General features: G+C 45.9%; 1 long non-coding RNA gene across 1 annotated transcript; it reads left to right on the top strand.

Annotated features, from left to right (window-relative positions):
• The first annotated feature begins 4,389 nt into the window (after positions 1-4,389).
• LOC309541091 lies at positions 4,390-5,693 on the top strand. The gene is made up of 2 exons (XR_014223629.1): positions 4,390-4,524; positions 5,259-5,693. It is a non-coding gene; the product is annotated as an uncharacterized lncRNA (long non-coding RNA).
• Positions 5,694-12,241: the final 6,548 nt, after the last annotated feature.

The following is a 12,241-nucleotide window of genomic DNA, read 5'->3' as shown; positions in this document are numbered from 1 at the left end:
TTAACCCACGCTTCTCAGACTGTCTCAATGCAGGCCACTCAGCCACTGCTCAGAGTCGGGGGAAGCTGCGAAGAAAGCCAAGTCAGTCAATCGTTTCCATTACCTGGTTGCCGCCATATATTCTATTATAATTCATAAAATGTAACAACTAGAGAACAGTGAAGTCTCTTTCTGATTTCTTCGAATCACAAGGCATCAATTAGAAAATAATATGACAATAAAATCATGTTAAAGTTGGAGATCCAGTCGAGGTCAGGACATCCCATGCCAAAACACCAGCACTAACCTGGTCCTCCATTAACCCACCGAAACAAGGAAGGAAGCATAACCAGTGAAAACTACAGACTCAAGACTTCAACGGAAACAAAGCATTTGGTTTATTGGGCTGCAAAGTTGAACGGTATGATGACAATCATGACGCCAGAGTCAGAAACTCTAGAATGTGGCTGTCGCCCAAAAGACCACTGTCCCTTAGGTTGATCCCATATATATCTATGCTACTACGTTATACGTGATGAGACCAGACGCCTGCTTGGAACTCGTGGTTCTCTTGATGGTTTTCTTGATGCCCCAGTTTGTCTCTTTCGTATTCCTTTCTGTTATGTACTGAAGTTCTCACCCTGGGCCAGCAGGGGGATACTGTAGATAGTTATGCAAATGAAGGATCGAAAAGTGACATTCAGTGATTGGATAGTTTTAGAACGTTGCAACAGTTACAATTGTTCTGTAGCTCTATATAAGCAGGCTGACTGAGCTCCTCAGCTTAGTTCTGTTCCAGCTTACAAGATAAAGAGCTGCTTTGGAGAAATCGCTGTGTCGTCTGCTATGTCAACCCACAACTTAACACTTTCTCATTCCGTTGGTGTCGGGGTCTCAAATACACTTGTGCCAAAACTCAAAAAAGGGTTATTCAATCCCTAACGTGTAGAGACATTGCACAGAACTATGCTTCACAAGATGGTGGTGCGGGTAAAATGGGCAGGAAGGAGAGAACCACGACGAATGCCGATCAGAGCTACTTGGTCGAAATTGGATTTAAAACATTGAATTATAAAAGTTCTGGCTTGATAACACACCACATACATTTAAAGCGCATGGGTTCCCCCCTCCCCAAAGCCTGGGAACTGTAGTTTGCTAGGGGTGCTGGGAATTGTAGTTCTGCGAGGGTGGAGGCCCTTAGATGTAGGGTGTGTAGCAGCTGAAGTTGCTACTGTCTTGACCCAGTGGGGCTTCTGAGTAGACCTGCTAAATATTTATTAAAGGGGCAACTGTATTCACATTGCAAGGTAAGTAACGCAAGCGCCTCACTGACTGAGGAATGGCTGTGAGGTAAACACAACTCGTGGCTGGCCAATCCCCCCGCTGGCGTCCTCCGATGCCGCTCTGGCTGGCAGCCGTGGTTGGGAGTGGTGGGCGAGTGCGGGAGCGAGGCCCATAGGACGGCAGCATTCCCCTTGGTGTGGCTTGTTGCTTCATCCCCGCCTCGCTGCCCTCTGAGGCTCTTTCACGTCTCCCTTGAGGTGCCCAAATGGGAGGCTTCTGAGGGGATGAGTTTGCTTCTATAATGGTGCAAATTCCATTGTCAGGGATTATTTTACACACCTTTGATGCAGCTGGGTACTACTGTTTAAACTTTTTGTTTTTCTTTTGTATTGTAGAAACAGACTTGTTTTATTGCCCCCCCCCCAAAAAAGTGCTATTATTAAAACAAGATGTCGGAGTCCCTATTGGTTTTGGCTGTTTTTTTGTTAAATTTCTTTTTCTTTTCTTTTTTTTAAAAAAACTTTTATTTCCAAATAAAAACACACTAAATCTACATACCAAGAAAAAAATAATAGAAACATTGAAGAACAACCTACTTAAACATACAAAAAATTAAAATTACCTACACCCATGTGACTTCCTCTGGGTTTTTTCCTATAGAGATTTTGAGCATCTTTTTAAATTCCTCATGAATGCAACCCCCCAAATTTTTAACTCTTCCGCAGCCCCACCATGAGTGCATCACAGTACCCTCCGCCTCCTTACATTTCCAGCAAAAATTGGATTTTGACTTGTATATTTTGGCAAAGCTTTGTGAAATTTATTTCCTTCACCACGCAGTCCGAGGGGAGGTTCCAACAATATAAAAATGCAACCTTGAAACAAGAAGGATTATTTCAAGGATGATTCCCTGGTCCTGAATGGGGTAACTGTGCCCCTGAAGGACCAGGTGCGCAGCCTGGGAGTCATTTTGGACTCACAGCTGTCCATGGAGACACAGGTTAAATCTGTGTCCAGGGCAGCTGTTTACCAGCTCCATCTGGTACGCAGGCTGAGACCCTATCTGACCATGGACTGTCTTGCCAGAGTGGTGCATGCTCTGGTTATCTCCCGCTTGGACTACTGCAATGCGCTCTATGTGGGGCTACCTTTGAAGGAGACCCAGAAACTGCAACTAATCCAGAATGCGGCAGCTAGACTGGTGACTGGGAGCGGCCGCCGAGACCACATAACACCGGTCTTGAAAGACCTACATTGGCTCCCAGTACGTTTCCGAGCACAATTCAAAGTGTTGGTGCTGACCTTGAAAGCCCTAAACGGCCTCGGTCCAGTATACCTGAAATAGCGTCTCCACCCCCATCGTTCTACCCGGACACTGAGGTCCAGCACCGAGGGCCTTCTGGCAGTTACCTCACTGCGAGAAGCCAAGTTACAGGGAACCAGGCAGAGGGCCTTCTCAGTAGTGGCGCCCTTCCTGTGGAACGCCCTCCCACCAGATGTCAAAGAGAACAACAAGTACCAGACTTTTAGAAGACATCTGAAGGCAGCCCTGTTTACAGAAGCTTTTAATGTTTGATGTATCACAGTATTTTAATATTATTTTGGAAGCCGCCCAGAGTGGCTGGGGAAGCCCAGCCAGATGGGCGGGGTATAAATAATAAATTATTATTATTATTATTATTATTATTATTATTATTATTAGAACAATTTACAGTCGGAAGAATAGGGCAGGCCTTAAAATAGGTAGCATCCGGTTCCTCCAGCCTATCAGGAGAGGGACGTTCACCTGCAAAGAGGGACACCTGCTCTTGAAGGCAGAGGGCCTCTTGTTCTGGCTGGGAGGCCATCAAGGAGCCATTCTGGGGGGTTGCCAGGGGTGGAAGGCAAAAGGCTTTGGTTCCACAGAAAGCCTTGGAGCTGGTGTGCTTGTTTTGCTTGTTTTGCTTCCCTTTGGAAGGAATGGGACTTCTTGCTGAGATAGCACCCCCCCCCTTACTGTCCTTTCACTTCCAGGGGGGAAAGGATTTAAAAGGGGGTGGAGTGGGGGGCTCCGAGCAAATTGACATTTCAGCCAATGAACCAATGAAGGCCGAGGAAGAGAAAGCAGTGGAGTGCTGTCCCCAAATGCCCCCAAATCTATGAGGGAATCAGTGGAGTTAGAGAAAGCACACAGTGACCGGATCCTGAGTCTATGCAGCTAACTGAAGATGGATCCGAAACTCCTGCCCAATTCATCATCTCCAATGGACCAGGTGGGTGTGACGCTGGGAAAATGGCCTTGTGGGCCGAGTTAAACAGACCTCTGGGGAGGCTGACTTTGACCCACAAATTGGAGGATCCCCGTTTGGTTGCCTGGGATTTGCAGCCATGTGTGTCACAATGGCAGGGTTCCAGTGTCCCTGGAGACGCCAGAGAACTCCAAGGCAGTTGCAGACGGATAGAGAGATGTCTTGCTGCAGGCGCCAGTGCTCCCAGTGCCCAGGACCCCAGCCATCCCTCCCTGCCCCCCTCCCCCCTGAACCCCTCCCCCAATCTGCCCCCTCCCCGAATATGCCCCCTCCCCCCCGAAATCTTCCCTGAAGATATCCCCCTCCCGCCTTCCCCCCTCTCCGAATTTGCCCCCTCCCCCCTGAGATCTTCCCCGAGGACATCCCCCTCCCTCCTTCCCCCCTCCCCCCAGTGTCCCCCTCAGACCTTGTCCCCCTCCTCTGCTCCCTCTCCCTGAAGCTGCCCCCTTCCCCCCCCCTTAATCCCTCCCGGAAAAGATCCTTCCCTATGTCCCCCCCCCCCTAAGAGACCTTTCTTTGTCCCCCTCCCAGCTCCGCCCTTGCCCTCCTACACCCCGGAGCACTGGGCTGAATATGACTGAACTTCACTTGTTGGTAAGTATGACAGCCCAACGGGTTGTTGTCTTGGCAGAGGGCGCCCAAGAACCTGGGCACCTGCCTGCCTACACCAGTGGCGTAGCGTGGGGGGTGCAGGGGGGCTGGCCGCACCGGGCACAACATCTGGGGGTTAGGGTTAGGGGGCGCAAATCCACGGGTTAGGGGGCACAAATTACTTGCCTTGCCCCGGGTGCTGACAACCCACACTACGCCACTGGCCTACACCTTCGCTGGGGCAAGCGGGCTGCCTCCTTTCTCCTGGTCGTGCTTCCTGCTTGCTCCCTCCCTCCTCAGCCCAGTCTCACCCATCCTTCTTTCAGACATTGTGATATATTGCTATATTGCCATGGTTAGCTGATGATAGTAAGAAGAGATGGTAAGAAAAGGTTGGAAAATCTTTTTTCCAAAAAGGTTGGAAAGATCTTGTCACTGTTATACTCAACTCAGGTCTGGTCAGTCTTACTCACTGAAACATTTTTTGTATCCTAGACTGCGCATTTTCACCCCAGACTAGCTTTCATTTTCTGATTGAAGGTAGTGCCGAATAATAATAATAATAATAATAATAATAATAATAATGCTTCAGAGCAGAGTCCTGCAGGAAAATATCTGGGTTGCCAAAACAAGTAGCAGCAGTGCTTTGATGAGCTTTCTTGAAAATAGCAGCATTTATTTCCAAGTACATCTTTTACTTTGTGGTATAGAGATTAATAAGGAACACCTGCAGGATGGTAAGGAAAGGGTTTGCGGCGTTCAGGAGCCAAAACATTTAGGAACTAAGCTATTCCAAAACTAGATTTTATTTTGAACAACTGCAATTGCAGTAATAAAGAGTCCACTTGTGATTAAAATTAAAGAAAATTTAATTTTAATTTTCCTTATTCTACTTGTTAATTCAGTGCAATTCTATTACAACTGATTCTGACACCTCGATGACTAAGCTGTAGCAATAAACATCTGATTACAGGAACGTAATCAATCTATCTCATATAATCAGTCTATCTTTTAAGTTGAATTACTGAAATAAAGGAACTTTTCCACGATATTCTAATTAGCTCAGCAGGCTTCCTTTCATGCACTTTACTTAGAGTCCGCATCTTGGGTTCACAGTTCCCTTCTGAAGGCAGTACTGCAGCCCGGTCATTGCGCCCACGCTTTGCTAGACTTACCCAGAGCTACAAGATGTCTCTCAAGGAAAAGCTGATTGAAAATGTTCCCAAAGTATGTCCCCTACCCCCCTCGAAGAGACCCTTTTTGCCCCCACCCCACCCCAGCTCTGCCCTTGCCCTCTCCCTCCTACACCCCTGAACACTGGCATGAGTACGACTAATCAAAATTTCCTGGATGGACCTCTGCTCGAAGCCCGAAGAGTCAAGTTGGTCGCTGTGGCGTTCGTACGGAGCCCCCAGTCGTCTCACGGACTATTGACCCGTACACCACTAATCCGCTGCCACCAACCAGGTCCTCCCTGGTAAAATCACTTCAGTCTCAGTCAGATTCTCAATTAATAAAGAAGAGTGTATTTTATTTCAGACACAAACAAAACTTTTACAGCATTCCAAACGTTGTTGCTCTTTACTTTCTTAGTCTTATTTTCCTCTCTCTATCTCTTCTACCTCCCCTCACTCAAGAACCCACAGCCCTGTCTCTCTATTACCAACTGCCTTTCCCAGGGGCCCTTTTACTTTACATCTCAGCAATAATTCAAATGGGCTAAACCCGGTACTTTCTTGGGGTACATCCCTATAGGCATAAAGTAGTGGTTGTATCGTGTCATCCCAATCATTGGGATTTTCTGCGGTATAGGCTTTAATCATTCTCATTAGGGTTCCATTGAATCTTTCAACTAATCCATTAGTTTCAGGGTGATAAGGTGTTGATGTTAAATGCTTAATACCACACCCCTCCCATAGTCTTTTCATTAGTCTTCATGTGAAAGAAGAACCCAAGCCAGTGACTATTTCACTGGCAAAGCCCAATCTACTCATATAGTTAATTAAAGCGGTTGCCACCGTTTCTATTTCAATGATTTGTAATGGAATGGCTGCTGGATATTTGGTTGCGTAATCCACTATGGTGGGGATGTATCCTGCTGGCTCTAGGCCAGGGGTCTGCAACCCACGGCTCCGGAGCCGCATGTGGCTCTTTTACACCTTTGCTGCGGCTCCGGGGCGGATACTAGCGAGGGGAGGAGGCGCATTGTGCGCCCCGACACTCCCCACTGTGGTGGGCGCTGTACTGGCTGTGACGTCGCATGGGGGTGGTGCGTGCATTAGTCACGCACCGTCCCAATGTCACCTTCCCGCCCGCCCGCCCGCTACATTGTAAGGGGCATGTACGCTGGTCACTGCATTGAAAGGGGGCATGTACGCTGGTCACTATTTTGAAGGGGAGTGAAGAACACACACACAAAAAAAGGCAACTTGTTAATTTAACGTTTATTTCTATGAGGAGGAGTAATTCTGAGGGGTCAAACAAAGAAATAATAAAAAAGTGACAAAAAAAGTTATTTTTATAAGGACGAGTTTTGCAGCTCCCCGTTTTTTTTTCTTCGGAAACGGGTCCAAGTGGCTCTTTTTGTCTTAAAAGGTTGCAGACCCCTGCTCTAGGCAATGGCCCTATCAGGTCCAGCCCTAACCATTGAAAAGGGGTTGATATGATAGGCAATGGGCACAATCTGGCTTTTGTTTTGTCTTGACCGGTGCCTCTTCTCTGACATATGTCACAGGCTTGACAATATTGTTTTATTTGCTTCCCCATTCCTGGCCAATAAACTTTTTGAGCCACTCTGTTTTGTACGTGTAATACCCATATGCGCTCCAAATACACTGTTGTGAGCGTGCTGCAGGATTTTGCCTCGGTATTCATGTGGGATTACTAACTGTCTTCTCACTTCTTCACCCCCCCCCCTACATGTTGGGGCAAGGACTTCTCGATAGAAAAGGTCCCTGCTCAAACCAAACCGTTCTGGGCACTCAGGAGCTAACGCCCTCTCCGACTCGGCTGCCTCAAAGTACATTTGTAACTCAGTGTCTTCTTTTTGCTTTTTGGCAAAACTTGGGGTTTGACTTTTAGTCTGTGATAGGAATTTTATAGTCTTAGATATATAGTAATGTTCATAACTGCACATACATAGATCAGCACAGGAAAACCAACCTGGAACTATTTTGATTCCTAAACTGACCAAATCCTTTCTCTGCAAGGTTAAAAATGGAAAAGCCTCCCCATTGTCTCTTCCTTTAATCTGTGTTTGAATAAGGTGTGAGCCTGTGACCTGGCCCAGGAAATAAGTATTTTAGCATTACAAAAGAATGGCCAGGCTCCCCAGAAAATCCAATCAAGTAACCTGCTAGACAGGAGATAAACAAGGACAAGAGAAAAACAACATTTAAATTTCTGTGATGTAGGTGGGATGTATCTGAGGGGTGGTCTTAGGTTACACCCCTTCTGTGATGTATGCATAATGTTTCTGGGGGTGGTCCTGATCTAGAGAAGGGGAATTTCAAAAGTCTTTATAAGGCCTTGCAGGCCATTGTTCTGGGTCCTCTTCCTCTCCTGCGTGTGAGGGGAGCACCCTGTTGCAACAGATCAATAAAGATCAAGCTTACTAGCTGCTTTGCTTCTCAATATTCTCTGGTTGGCCTCTGTTATTTTCTCCTACCAATAGGGAACCTATGTAAGGACTCTATATGGGCTCTTGGATACCCCATAAGGGAAAAGGGCATATTTTTATTTACAACAAGTCAAAGGAAACAAAAAGGCGTTTTTTCTTTCCTCACACTGATCATCCCCTTGCTGTCCTTCAGCATTGTCTGCCTCTGCTACTGTATCCACCCCCTCAGGATTAGGTGACTGTGGGCTCCCTTTTGCTCTGCTAACTATGAAAGCACTCTGCACATGTTCTAAAATCTCCCAACCAATGGGCACAGGGGCGGGAATTTCTTCCGAAAGGGCTACCTGCCACTTCCCTGCCCAGTTTTTGAACCTGACATCTATTTCCGCCACCTTTAGGATCTCTGCTTGTTTCGAAATTCCTTTTAATTTCATTAATTTCCCTGGAATTATCCCTGATTATCTCAGGGTGGACCATAGTGACTTGTGATCCCGTGTCCTTTAACCCGAAATATCTTTTTCCGTCTATCCAGATATACTCTCCAGCCTTCTTTAACAAGAGATTATCTTGTTGAATCGCATAACAGTGCAGGACTTTGGCTTCTACTACCTCAGCAGGCTCGGGCCTAGTGGGCATGGCCGTTTCCTTGACAACCTGACTAGTTGGGCCCTGCTCCACAGGCTGCATACAATATGTCTGCTTCTGTGTGGTGCTGTAACTAGACGTTTCTTTTCCAGGTTTTCAATCAAAACTTTTATGACCTAATTTCCCACATCTCCAGCATGAAATGTCTTTGGGTCCTGCAATGAAGGAAAGTGAGGACAAGTGATCTCACCTAGGCCCGAAGTCACCCCCCACCAAAGCAAGCTCAAAGCTTCTCAAAGCTTCTCAAAATCATTTTCTCAGCAGCTAAGCATCAGAAACATTCCACTTGCTGTAACTAAAAAGATTGCAACAAGGTAGAGAACGGAGCCCATTGTCTTCTCAGGCCTTTCTCAGAACCACGTTGCAACTTGCTTTCTCTCCGGGAACCATGCCAAAGCACAAGAATGAAACAACGGGAACACTCTGAAAACCCCCTCACCCCCTTTCCTGCCAAGAGTCCACAATAGTCCCAAGACAGCTTTCTGTACATGCTCAGGAACCTCAACATGGGGCAGGACTCCTGAGGGAGGAGAAAGGAGGAGGGAACTGGAAAGGGCTATATATGCTTGTGCACAGGACTGTGAACTTCGTGCATGCTTTTTGTGACTTATCACACTTGCTCCTTCTACCAGTTCATGGATGGTAGAAATAAAAAGCCTTTTCTCCGAAACTATTCCTTGAGTGTCTGTTGACTCCCACTTCCCTTTCCCAGGCGCAATATTTTTCCCACCCGAGGGCAAAGCCTCATAAGGCTACAACATAACTTGTTTTATTGGCTTTTCCCTCAGTAAACTCTGTATGGGTGTCTGCCTTCTCATGTGGGCTTTTTGACGAGGGGCAACTTCTCTCATCGGTTTCTGAGGTAATCTTTCCTTTGGTTTGCTGAAATTTATTCTTGTTTGTTTCCCAAGATCTCCCACCAATTTTTGGCTCATCAAATCCGTGGTCTCTGATTTCATTTATTTTATCGGCTAAACCAGCTGCTTCCTCTATTGTCTTGGGGTTCCTTTCCTTTATCAGGTACTTCAATTGGCCATTTATTGTGTTGTAAAATTGCTCCAACGCTATCACTTCTCTAATCTTAGGTACCGTGTCTGCATTCTCTTGCTCTAACCATCTCCTGAGGTAGGTTTTTATCTTTGCACCCAGCTGCACATAGGTTTCCTCCCTCACCTTTGTCACACTTCTAAATTTTTTCCCTCAACTGCTCTGAGGTAATCCCAAAGTGTGTGTATATTAACAGCTTGTACACCTCAAATTTTCGGGATTGTTCCTCAGTCATTTGAGTGTATATTTCGGCTAGAGGACCACTTATTCTAGCTCTCAAGATCATCATTTTATTTTCATCTCTCACTTGAAAATCGTGACAGGCTCTTTTGAAGGATACCAGAAATGGTTCTGGGGTATCCTTATCTCTAAACTCAGGGAAGCGTTTTAAATCTATCTTTATTTGATTCTGTCCATCGGTGTTATTACTAGTATTAGGATTTTCTAAAACCGTTAATTCCAACTGTCTCATCTCTAACTGAAACCGCTGCTGTTCCCTTTCCTGCTCTACCCTCACTTTTTCTTTTTCCAATTCTTGCTCAGCCCTCAATTTTTCTTTTTCCAATTCTTCCTCAAGCCTAATTTTTTCTTTTCCAAGCGTATTTTTCTCAAGCTCTAATTCCAAGTTATATTCTTGTACTAATTTCCACTTTTCAAAATCCTCTGAGAACTGTGGAACTTCTACTTCAGGTGGGGTTTTAGTCATCTCTTCTCTTCTCGTTTCCTCCCCCTGGGGATTCCCATTCTATTCCCCAGAGCTTTCGTATGGGTTTTCTCTCACTGGGTGCTTGGTCTTCTTGGGTGGCATTATGGGTGAGTCAGTATTTTCACTAATTAATTAAATAAGAGACTTTTACTCTCAGCACTGTTCCTCCCGGCTTGGCTTTTCAAGACCCTGGTCCCCAAAGTATAGCTTTAGGTTTTTGCCTCTAACCTTTCAAGCTTACTTCCTCTGACCCTGAGCCTAAGCAGTCTTTTGAGATCTCTTGCTCTTATTGTTATCTCAGCCTCGCGGCAATCTGGGGTTTATCCTCAACCACACTCTCGGGCCAGGTAATCACTTCACCGATTTACCCTTCCCCTCTCCAGGTGTATTGCTTCCCCTCACAGGCTCTTAGACTTATCGAATCCTGCCCTGCCGCCAATTTTGTGGCATTCATACAGAGCCCCCAGTCGTCTCACGGACTATTGACCCATACACCTCTAATCCGCTGCCACCAACCAGGTCCTCCCTGGTAAAATCATTTCAGTTTCAGTCAGATTCTCAATTAATAAAGAAGAGTGTATTTTATTTCAGACACAAACTTTTATGGCATTCCAAACATTGTTGCTCTTTACTTTCTTAGTCTTATTTTCCTCTCTAATTCTTCTACCTCCCCCACAATTTTCAGCTTTCCCCAGCCACCAATACATACAGTACATCTGTTTCCCCTTGCAGGGTTCAGATTCTGCATTTGTGAAGTAAACCTGCACCATCTGTTTGCCCCCTTTTGGGTGCATTTAGGACAGAAGAAGGGAGTCTTTTTAATCTGTCCAGCTGTGCACACTAAGAGAGAGATGCATCAATATCACATATAGGCATGTGTTCCTCGTACACCTATAAGTTCCCCTTTCACTACTAGTTTGATTAAAAGACACAGGTAATCCCAAGATGGAAACTGCTACTGGGAATCAAAAGAGAAGGTCATTCGCGCTCCTTGGGCTAATTCCACTTGCTACATGAAGCCCCTTTGAAATGAGGCAAGCAATATCTTTCTCCTTTATAAATACAATAACAGCCTGAGACGGCCCAAAACAAGGATTGGGAACCTGAGGTTCGGGGGCCAAATGATGCCTCCCAACTCTCCCCAGGCCAGACCCCTCACTGGCCCTGCCTATTGGCGTTCCCATTCCTGTCTGCAACATGTCCTTGGATTCTGTTAATGTGTCTTGCTTGGCTAGATGGAGACGTGCATGTGTGTATAGACAGCTCTGAATGTGCAGCCAGCTCCATTCCAGCCATTAAAAGGGCGAGTCATATCCATAGGAACCAACGGGGCCGGGGTCCCTTGGGCCCCTCCAATAATTTTATTCTGGGGGAACAGGCCCCTCAATATTCTCTCCCCCACCCACTTTCCTGCTCCCTTGCTCCTTGCACGGAGCAGCCCAGCTGAAGTGCATATTCTGTTATAGGGTAGTCCACAAACATTGTGGCTAAAGATTAATATCCAACTATGCAAAACTGGGTAAACACTAAATTAAAAGCACGTGGTCACTTGAGGATTGCTCAGTTTTCCTTGTAGACCTCAAGTTCTTTAACCCTGAGTTAATCCTGTTGTAGCAAGAGGAGGAACATCTGTTCTAGTGTAAAGGAATAAAGATAGCACACAGATTGTGTTCACATCACATAGAAACCTTTCAGAGAAGTATAAGGGCTGGTTTACACATGCAGTCACAGAGTGATGAATATGCAACCTGGTTTATTGATTTGCATGTTTTGAATTTAATATATTCCAACTTTCATATGCTGAGTCCCATGGACTACAAGAAGATCAAACCTATCCATTCTGAAGGAAATCAGCCCTGAGTGCTCACTGGAAGGACAGATCCTGAAGCTGGGGCTCCAAGGGAACAAATGATTTAATGGAACATGCTGGTTCCAAGGGACCACGCTGCTTTTGTAAGGCCACTGCATAGAGATATGGTTTGGATTGCCCATGACTTCCTGAAGGCTCAGAGTAATTTCTAATAGGCTGAACTCATGCTTCATACAAAAGAACTCCCTGGCTTATTGAGACTGATGAATTAG

This window comes from Podarcis vaucheri (assembly GCF_965113315.1).
Source record: "Podarcis vaucheri genome assembly, chromosome: 9".
Classification (NCBI taxonomy): domain Eukaryota; kingdom Metazoa; phylum Chordata; class Lepidosauria; order Squamata; family Lacertidae; genus Podarcis; species Podarcis vaucheri.
The sequence above is the reverse complement of the archived record's forward strand: the minus strand, read 5'-3'. Positions and strand labels throughout refer to the sequence as shown.